We start from the raw sequence: 11251 nt of genomic DNA, 5'->3' as shown, positions 1-11251 counted from the left end.
CCGGGGCCCTCCAAGCTTCGAGGCTCCAGAGGACTTCAGCCAAAGTAATCAAAGACAACAAGGCATAGCAGTCAGCAGAGTGCCTCCACCTCTGCTGCAGATGTTGGGGATGCACTAAGACCGGGAGGGTTCGAAAGATTAAGAAACCTTGATATCACTTTTGGGTCATGGGTGTTCATTCACTGTGTATATTGTGCACTTTTGTAAATATATTAGCTGTTCATGACAATGGCTTCACCATTTGAATGCGTCATGCATATACAACTATGTGACCTCTTATTGTGAGGATGACCCAAACTCCCGCTCCATGATCACCTCCCTTTGGGAGTCTCACATTCATGTGATGTCTAGCTGACTTAGTTACTTGCCCCTTGTCTAACATCAGGGAAATGTGTCAACCTCTTTATTGAAAGTGACTGCAAATTGCATTTGGAAGTGATATTCATTAAAAGACACCATGGAGTTATACATGCTCAATTACATTGCAGGATTACCATTCATGTTGTTTCATCATCTAATTGCTGTCTTCATTGTTAATGGCAAAGCACAAGACCTGCATCCAGAATGGTCTCTCCAACCATGTGCACATCTCTGTGGCAGCAAGAAGTGTCTCATTCAGGAGGCCACGACTGCATCAAGTCCACTTGACACAGGCTTTGTGCTGGTTTGTTGCCTTTCACTTCCCAGAGCAGCTACATACATCTTTGGCGTTGCTGACCTTTCCAAAGATTAAGGCCTGATGAAATACGAGGGTTGGAGGTCCAAGGTCCAAAGCTGACCTTGCTCTCAATGTTAGTGGTTGTAGAGGCCTTTCAGATCGCAGGCATGCCACTAAGAGACAGGAGAAATGCGCTTGGGTATCCTTGCCTGTACTTGTCAGGTTCCTGCCCTTCCAGTTCTTCATCATCTGAGGAGTTCTCAGCCTTCTTCCCCTTTGAAGTGCCAAGTTGTGCTGGGTGTAACACACCATGATTTTGCAGGACACCCTCTGTGAAGAGTACTTCAGAGCCCCACCTGACCGGTCCAAGCGTCAGAAGCGCATCTTCAGGATGCCAATGGTCTGCCCTATGATAGATCTTATCCAACTAAGTGCTACGTTTATCTCTCCTCCGAGGCACTTTGAGGACGACGCACTGTTGTCATGAGCCATCATTTCAGCGGGTACTCCTTATCACCAAGCGCTGTGACCCTTCGAATATCTGAGGCACCTGGGAGTGCCTCAGGATGTATGAGTCATTGGGACTCCCAGAGTACCATGCAGGATGTGCTTCTGATGGTCACACACCCGCTGAATGTTTAGAGAGCAGAACCCTTTCCTGTTATTGAACATCAGGAGCTGCTGCCATGGAGCTCTCAAAGCAGCATATGTGCAATCGATCACACCCTGTACTCTAGGGAAGCCAAAGATTTCTGCGAAACCCAGGAATCTAGCAGCTTGGCTAGCTTCATCCAGTGTGAATTTCACATAATGATGAACATTACTGTAGAGGGCATCTGTCATCTCCTTGATAAATTTATGTGTTGAGGACGGAGAGATGCCACATAAGTCCCCTGTGGATCCGTGGAATGACCCGCAGGCAAAATAATTGAGTGCAATGGTGACCCTCCCACAGAGTGCGGTAGATATGAGCCACCATATCTCTTGTCAAGCATAGATGTGCGCAGCATTATACAATATAGTTGGAGTGGAATGAGTCAAACTTGCAATGTTTGACCTACAGTGACCAAGAGAAAAAAGATGATAAGCTTTTCAATACAAGATAATACTGTGGGAAGATTTAACTTTCATTTCCTTGATGACCTAGCAGTTAAATATGCCATTTGGTGTATTTCTGAGCCATTCAAATGCTCCCAAGTTCCATCCCCCATGTGCTGCTGCCTTAGCTGATAAATTATGTCAGAAGATGGAGCACAGAACTGATCTGAGCTAATATAGAATATCAACTTGAAGCTCCTGCTCTTGATTGTTATTTTACTTAGTTACTGCAAGAAAGTGTGCACATGTAGGTGTCAAATGAGAGCAGGATTGTGCTTTCCATTCCATTGTGATGTGCTCCACCTCTGTGTGAAGAACGGTCACTTGGGCCTGGATTTTCAGAGTCGGGTTGGCTCGGGAGCCTTTTAAAAATGGCAGGCGGGTCCCCATTCCAGGATTCCCGATTTTATGGCATTCCCAGGCTGTGTGTTTTTTGGGAATGCCATAAAAGGATATGGACTGCTTCCTGGCAGAAGCATGCTTCTGGCACTACCCACCTGGCTGGCTTCATTATGGAAATAGTTATCTCCTACTCCTCTGCAATTTTCATGGAGTCGGACCAGGTTTTTAAAAAGTCTGGTTCACAGCCCCTTAGAGAGGTTGTAAACCCTAGTGTGCAGGAGGGGACTTTCAAAAGGTAAGTTCAAAAGGTCCCCCTCATGCCCCCTATATCAAATTCTGCCTTTCCGCCCACCCCCTATGTCCCATCATATTCCCATGCCAGGCTCTGTCCTTCCACCCACCCATGTCCCCTCAGGACCCCTATGCCAAGCCCTGGCACTTCCATGCCCATTGACCCAATGTATTTTCTACAACTAATAAACACCACTGTGTAAAATGGGATGGATAAAAAAAGCTCCGATAAAATGTAAGCCTTTTATCACTTTCCCCTATGAAAAAAGTCTGGATAAGCTAATAAAAGTCTCAGTCATCCAGGCCATTTGAAGTTACAAAATCCACAAACCACAAACACTTGAAACCACTTACTTATGTCAACAAACATTATGAAATTGACCACAGAAATCAGAGACCCTGAGCTGTCAATGAAACAATGTTTCCTGATGTCAGGTGTCCTGTTATTCTATTAGCTGTCTGCACTCTCAGTCAAGTGTGTGGTTTTTGAAATTTCAAGGATTTATGGATTATATTTTTTCAGAGTTTTTTAGACACCCCATTTTACACTGTGGTGTTCATTGGTTGTAGACAGTGTACAGTGGATCAGTGGGCATGGAAGTGCTAGAGCTTGGTGGGGGAGCATGAGGAGACATAGGGGTGGGTAAAAGGTCGGAGCTTGGCATAGGGAGCTGGAGGATGTGGGTGGGGAGCGTGAGGTGGCAAGGACGGGGCATGGGGATGTTTGGAGGGTGAAGGTTGTAAGCGTGGTGAGGGTCTTTCTGGTTTTTTTCACTGAGACAAAGCCCCACGACACTGAGGCGGGCCTTTTAAACAGCCTGCCTCCACACATGGTAGCCCCTGTGGCTGCCTTCATACTTCTTTCCAGGCTGGCTGACCCGACTCCAGCTTGCACCTGGCCCCCAGCAATGAAGATCCTGCCTTAGCAGGCACATCTCCTGAAGCAGGTGGGCCAAGAGGGAATTTTCCCGATGCCCCTATCTGCCTGGAGGATGAAAATCCAAGCCTGAGTATCTGGGAATTGACCAATTGAAGCCAGTACCTTCAGGTAAGGAATGGGGAAATACATCACTACTTTTTTGTATAAATTCAATTGTATTATAATATGTCATTCCATTCTCTTAGTTGTATTCATTCTTTTTCATAAAGGCAAAGGGGAGGGTGATTTGATGTTTATATGAATAATCGAATAATTAACAGCCGTACAACTGGTTGCAAAAATGTGATCCAACTTGTTGGTTTCGTTGTTGTGCAACTCTGCAATTAATTCAGCTTGTTTTTGTCTCTAGTTCTATTTTAGGTGCTCTTAAATCTCTACTGCAGAGTTGTTTCCAACCTTTGGTAGGCAACAGCAATGTTTTTAAAGGGATTTGAATGCAGTAATATGCTTTCATTGCATTTCTGGTCAAGAGAGACTTAAAATGCCTGTTCAAAATCTAAATTTCGGGTACTGATATACATTTTTTCACTTTTCCTTCACTACTCCTCTGATCCAGGTTGTCCAATTTCTACCCCACCCTCAAACTCTTTCTCCAATCCATGGTCTATTTCTGAGCTCCTTCCATTAATCAGCCATTTATTCAGAATGCTATGGATTCAAGTCACACAAGACTTGAGCACATAATCTAGACTATTATTTCAGATCGTGTGCTGTCCAAAGTACAGTCTTTTAGATAAGGCATTAAATTTAAATTGCTTGTTCAGGTAAAAGTTCCTATGTTTAAAAAGAGTAGTAGTGTTCTTCTGATGACCTGGCGAACATTTATCCCTCAGCCAAGACAACTGAAAAGATTAACTGGTCATTTATCTCATTGCTATTTGCGGAACCTTGCTGTGCACTGATTACCTCCTGTTTTACCTACATAATAACATGTGACTACATCTTAGAAATTATGAATTTGACTGGTGCACTTTGGGATATTCTGAAAAAGGAGTTCATATAAAATGGAGTTCTTTCTATCTTTCAAGCTAGATTATCATGCTTTAGACTGCTCTGTTAATGGGCTCTTTCTATGCCTTTTGCCCAGTTTGCTCAATGCAATCCCTATATACACAACTGCAAGTACTGAGCTGCAGGTTTTCAATGAAGCCATTGAATCTACTTCACAGAGTAATAAACAGGGTGGTGCCAGCATTAAGAAAGAATGCTTCTGGTCCTAGGTTGCTGTTCATTTTATTTACATGTGCTGACACTAATTAAAAAGTTCACACTGCAACAGATGGGGCTGCTCCATTGGGAGACATTCTATTTGTGACTTTTTCCTGTGGTTAAGTACTCTACTTATCCTGTGTGATTATTGCATTTATATTGGACCTAAGTCAATGTGTTACTTAGAAAAATTTATTAGAATTGTACTCCTTGACTTAAAGTAGTAATCATACTTCAGCAAAAGCTGTCCCTTTTGGGGCAATAGTTTTCAATGTTGTATTCATGTAGGTAAAGACATCCGGATTTATTAATTAACACAAAGTGTCATACTTTACACTTTAGCTTTGAAACGTATCCCACTGTTAATTGCAGCCAAGTCAAGATGTGCAGAATCTATTTTTCAGTCATTCTTCCAGTCAAACTTTGGTTCTCAATTGGACAGTGGAACAGAACTCAGAGGGATGAGGGGTGCACACAACTTTGTATCTGCTACAGAGCAGCATTTCCATAAGTGTGAGAGAGGTTAATCTGTTTATGCAGTTCTCTTCTACCCCCCATGCTCACTTCAAACAATATGCATTTGTTTTACATTGATTCCTAACTTAATCATAGTACAAACATATGAATTAGGAGCAGGAGTAGGCCACTCGGCCCCATGAGCCTGCTCTGTACATCACATTAAAATTTTGACCATACGTAAGATCTCATTTTCACCAATCATTGATGAGCCGAACAGTTTCCTTCTGTGCCTTAATGACCTACATTTTTTAATTTAACTCTTTTGATATTATGCACAGCAATTACATATTTTTCTTCCCTTTCTCTTGAGGTACCGTGTCTTGTTCAGGTACAGTTTTGCAGGTCCCAATCATCCCCCTCCAGTACGTTGCTCAAGTAACCATTCTTCAGGTGTGAATGTAGTCAGTGAATGTTGCCAAGCTATTCAATGAGGATGGAGCCTGTATCATGGCATTGCAATCTGGATAAGAATACTTGATTCTCCTAAGAGAAACTTATCAACTCTGTGTATCATTTTATAAGATTCAGAGTCAATGTAACCTATTTTGGTGAAACATGGCCTTCAATTGTCCTGCTGTGACCATGGTAAGGGTTTAGTTCCAAAGACTGCATCAAAAATCTACTTTACTAAGAAACTGGCACTGCCTGGGTTCTTGACTTCCTAGTCTCTATGTCATTGTTCTTTTGCTATTACATGCCCTTGCAGAATACTTTTGTTTTGTAAGGGGAATGAACCATAAAACAAGATTAATCAATATACATGAGAATCACCATCTTCAATATCATCTCCAATAGCCTCTATTTTATATTCACTGATTCCCCACCAGTTTTGCAAACATATATCAGTACCAAGAAGGGATGTAATTACAGTTCTGCACTTTTAGAAGACCATAAGACAAGGAGCAGAAATTAGGCCATTCAGCCCATCGAGTCTGCTCCGCCATTCAATCATGGCTGATAAGTTTCTCAACCCCATTCTCCCGCCTTCTCCCCGTAACCTTTGATCCCCTTACCAATCAAGAACTTATCTATCTCGGACTTAAATACACTCAATGACCTGGCCTCCACAACCTTCTGTGGCAATGAATTCCATAGATTCACCACTCTCTGGCTAAAGAAGTTTCTCCTCATCTCTGTTCTAAAAGGTCTTCCCTTTACTCTGAGGCTGTGCCCTCGGGTCCTAGTCTCTCCTACTAATGGAAACATCTTCCCCACGTCCACTCTATCCAGGCCTGCTTGACACAACATTAAATTTACACGGAAGAAATGTACAAGCCAAGGGATCACCTTGAATGAATTCCAAATGACCCTTCATCCAACATATTCATAATCTTGCTGTTTGTGTTTGTCTGCGATATTTTCCGGTCACATTGAAAAAACTTTATGTTTTGTCTGATCCAACATACGTTTATGCCTCTGAACAATCATCTTGACCCATATTAAATTTTGCGGAGTGTGTCTTGCCAATGCAGCCAATTGCATTCTGCGCATGTACAAACTCCACGCACTCCCTAAATTTTGTGGGTCAGACAATTTGCATTGTTATGAAAATCTAGTTCACAATTCATTTGTTTTAGAATATAATTTTTAGTTTTAGGAATTAAAGTTTTAACTGTATAAAAATGGGGGCAACAGGTTGAGAAACTGGTAAAAACTGATGTAAATGAAACTCAAACAAGCCTGGGTTTATTACACTTAAAGGTAGCCTGTGTTTGTCTTGCAATGTCAGAGGTGACAGTGAAAAAACTTGAACAATGAATGATCCATCCCTAAGCTTGTAATGGAGCCAGGGAGTCTGGGGAAAGGATCCTAATACTCTATTAGAAAGATAAATTATTCATATTGGTTACAGAATCAAAGGGTTGTTTTAAAGATAAAATAATTTGTTTGCATTTCTTTTGAACCATCCCAAAGCATACCATGTTGTCACAGAGATAGTGTTTTAGGGTGGAGCCTTGGTTAGAAGGTTCCTTTGTTTCGTTTATCTGTGTGTATTTGCTGTCAGAAAAAAAACTGCAAGCAGTTCAGTTTAGGGAACAACAGAGGAAGTTGCAGATTTCGCCTTTTGTAAGCTGGATTCACTGAGTTGGAAGAGTCAAAGAAAATAAATATGAGTCAGTTAGGCCTTCAAGCAGAGAAAATACCAACATCATTCACCACGTAGAATTTGGGTGGAACTCTATCTCCGTTTGGATTTCACGATAGAAAAGCAGCTGGAAGATTTACTCTAGCTCACAGCTAGTGGAAGAAATCTATAGTGGTCCTTGTAGTAAGGCACATAAAGGGTTAATGTGGGACTGAGTACAGTACCATGCACAGAGAATTGTAAGAGAACACATGACCCGCATCCAGGGTCAGTCTAGTGTTATACAGAGCCATGTGTACCAACAAGCATGGAGACAGCTCCCAGCTTGTACCTTTTACTGTATATTTATAAATTGTTCTAAGAGTCAATGAAGTCTTACAGTTAACCTACGAAGACTTCTTCAAACCTACCGAACTGTAACCGAAACCCTACAACAATCCTCACACAGCCTTGTGGCAGAAAGCAGTCGGCAGAGTTAACTTGGAAAGCTGGGGGAATGCAATTGGGTATCTGCCAGCATCCGGAACAAGGAACTGAGGCATCCACAGTTGTGAGGTCCATAAAGAAAAGGTGGTAAGTTGCATAGCCAAAAAGCTAATCGAAGGACGCACATAGAATTTCACCTCACAGGATAGCTGGAACACTGAGGAGAATTAAAGTTAATTCCAGAGGGCTGTTACGTATCTTTGGGTAGGTTCCAGGAAAAGTGGATGAGCATTCAAAATTTCGTAAGGTGAGGGAACTCTTGGGGGGAGGGGGGCGGGGGGAGGGGAATGCAAAAAGAAGAACAGTTTATGGCATAAGTCTTTACGAGCTAGAGTGTTAAGTTGGTGGTGCTTGATTTGTTCAGTTTCCCTTGATATACAATTGTTTTGTTTAAAAACATGAAATATTGTGGCATGGTCCTGTTAAGTCCTAATTGCTGGCTGTTTAATATTTTTAATAGACAGTTTAAACCTTCTGAATTTAGGTCAGTGCTATGCAACCCCAAATGGCCATTATCTGGACCAAAAAATTACTGTGGAAATAACTGTGAGGCTAATAGCACTTGCAGTTATTAATGCGCAAATGCCACAGCAAATTCAAGCAAGAGCAGATGCATGAGTAATCACAGAAATCAAAAAGTCGCTATTGGAGATGTGCTACTGTGCCATTAGCTTTGCAAAAACAGTACTTGCTGTCTGGTTCCCAATTCAAATGCGTTGAGCGGTGTGAAGTTCCTGTGCTTCCATGGTGGATACAAAGTGAACTCACCACAGAAAGCTATGTCAAGCCATTTCAAGTTTATGTACCCTTTTAACAATGGGATAGTGAGAAGTTGACCTCTCTTGACACCTAGAATGGGCAATTATAAGTGTGGAGTCTCATTCTTTCAGTTTTAATTATTGGAGATTTTTAATGAGGTAAAATTAAAAGATGTTATTTTTACTTTTTTCTTTCTGACCCCCCTTTCTCTCTCTCTGAATCCATTTTTCTTTCCCTCTTTATTTCTCGTTTTGTACCCGATTGGCAAATGAATTCGCCATTCTCACTTACACTTCCTCCCTGACCTTGCTCTGTTAATCTCACAATCCTTCAATTTTATTGGCTGCAGAGATGCACCGTTTCTTACCCTGTTCTCTCAGATCCCTGTGTGCCATTTCCATTTTGCATTTTCAGCAACTTGCCATGTAAAACATCATGATGATTAAACGGGCAAGGGCAATGAACAAACAGGCACTGCTCATTGTCTACTTTCTGAAAATTTTGCAGCATGATGATGGAGAAAGATCCAGCATCATGGAATGTGACATCCTATATGTCAATTTAAAGGGTGTTATAGATACAAAAATCAGTCGCATGGTATCAACAATATTCAAAGGGTATCACAGCCATAGCTGAGCATGTACCCCTCTGATGTTTACACACTTTTTGAGCAGGAATCATTCGATAGCAATCCAGAGTGGGAGTTCTGACTGTTTTTATCCCATCATAGCCCAGAGGCTGTGAGCTCAATTTTGTAGCAATATCATAAACTCACTCTCTAATGGCATTACGAGTGAGACAATGGAATTTGAACATCATACTTAATGAAGTAAGTCGGCTACCACATTGCATATTACCAACAGTTTGAAACAAAAACCACAGGGGCCATCAGAGATTTGTTGTTAGGTGTGCAGTCTTTTACTGTATTTTGTTTATGATTATGTGGCAGTTTAATAGCATTCCCTTTGTCAACATTACTGAGGCTAACAATTCAATCTCCATGCATCAGAAATGTAAGCAGTCTGGTGTTTGAGGAAGCCATTTTGGTGTCATAGATAATTGCACAAATTTCCTCCTCAGGATCAATGCAAGAAAATGGAGTACCTTTCTGAATTTTTAAATTTTTGAACTTGAAACTGGGTTGCTCTTATGCTCCAAGATCAGTCAAGCAGATAAAACATTCTGTTACTTGGAGTGAGGAAAAAATATAATAGTTCTGCTATCTGACTTTACCCTTGAATTTGATTCTAAACATGATAAATCGAATATCATGTCTCCCATGAAAGACCTGTCAACTGAGTTGAAGCCTAGATTTATTGCACTGATTCTTATTTCAATCATTCATTCTCAAATCTCTGTGGCTCCTTGCCTGTTTGACACCTCCGTTCACAAGTTAATGACATTAAAAACTTGTGTTTGGTGTCACCTCACCATGACTCCTACTTAATCTCACTTTTTAACTTAATAATTTTAGTGTTATTGGTATCCTGCTACGGGCACAGGCCTGATGTTTTCAACTAAAAAATACATTTAGGGCATCTTTACATGAAGGGGGACAGCAGTGTAATCCATACAATGTAATTAAAAACAGAGCCTCTGCCACACAGCCTATGAAGGTGGTCTTCTTTACGTGCTGTAATTTTCCACCAATGATTCCTTTTTCTACATTTGTACAAGAACATAAATAGGAGCTGGACTAGGCCATTCAGCTCTTTGGGCCTGCACCACCAATCACTAAGATCATGCCTGAAGTTCTAAGGTAACCCCTCCTCCCTTCCTGTGTTATCCCCATATCCCTTAATCATCTTAGTATCCAAATATCCATTGATCTCATCTTGAATGTGCTGAATGACTGAGCATCCACAGAGCTCTCATTTAGAGAATTTCAAAGACTCACAACCTTTTGAAGAAATTTCTCCTCATCTCAGTCACAAATGGCCAATCCCTTATTCTGAGATTCCCAGTCACGGGAATCATCAATCCGGCATGTACCCTGTCAAGCTCTTTAAAAATTTTATATGTTTCACTTAGACAGTTTTCAATCTTCTAAATTCTAGGTAATATAGGTCCAATTAACTCAATGTCTCCCTTAGGACAATCCGCTCAACCCAGGAATCAGTCTTACGAACTTCATTGCACTCCTTCCAAGGTTTTCATCCTTTGGTAGAGACCAAATCTGTACCCAGTACTCCAGCTGTGGTCTCACCAAAGCTCTGATTGTTGTAAGACTTCTTTACTTTTGCATTCCAATTTTTTTGTAATAAAGACCAACATACCACTAGCCTTCCTAACTTCTCTACCTGCGTGTTAACTTGCTATAATTTGTGTACAAAGACACCCAGGTCCCTCTGAATACAAATATTTCCCAAGCATTCACCATTTAAAAAATTATTCTTTCTATTTTTCCTACCAAGGTGGATAACTTTGCATTTTTCCATATTATATTCAATCTAAATTCTTGTACACTGACTTAACCTATCTTTATCCCTTTGCAGCCTATTTGCATCCTCTTCACAGTTAACCTTCCCACCCAACTTTGTATCGTCAGCAAACTTGGGTACATTACACTCTTTCCCCTCTTTCAAGTTATTGATATAGATTGTAAATAGTTGTGGCCCCAAATCTGATCCCAGCAGTAGTTACACTTTGCCAACCCAAAAACAACTCGTTTATTCCTACTCTCTGTTTTCTGTCTATTAACCAATCCATGCTAATATATTACCCCCAAACACATCAGCCCTATTCTGTGTAATAACTTCTTACATGACACCTTATCAAATGCTTTTTGAAAACCCAAATACACTAGTCACTGGTCTCTTATCACTAGTCTCTTATCTACCTTGCTAATTACAAGCTCAAAAAA

Source organism: Cetorhinus maximus, chromosome 2 (assembly GCF_964194155.1).
Source record: "Cetorhinus maximus chromosome 2, sCetMax3.hap1.1, whole genome shotgun sequence".
NCBI lineage: Eukaryota > Metazoa > Chordata > Chondrichthyes > Lamniformes > Cetorhinidae > Cetorhinus > Cetorhinus maximus.
The sequence above is the reverse complement of the archived record's forward strand: the minus strand, read 5'-3'. Positions refer to the sequence as shown.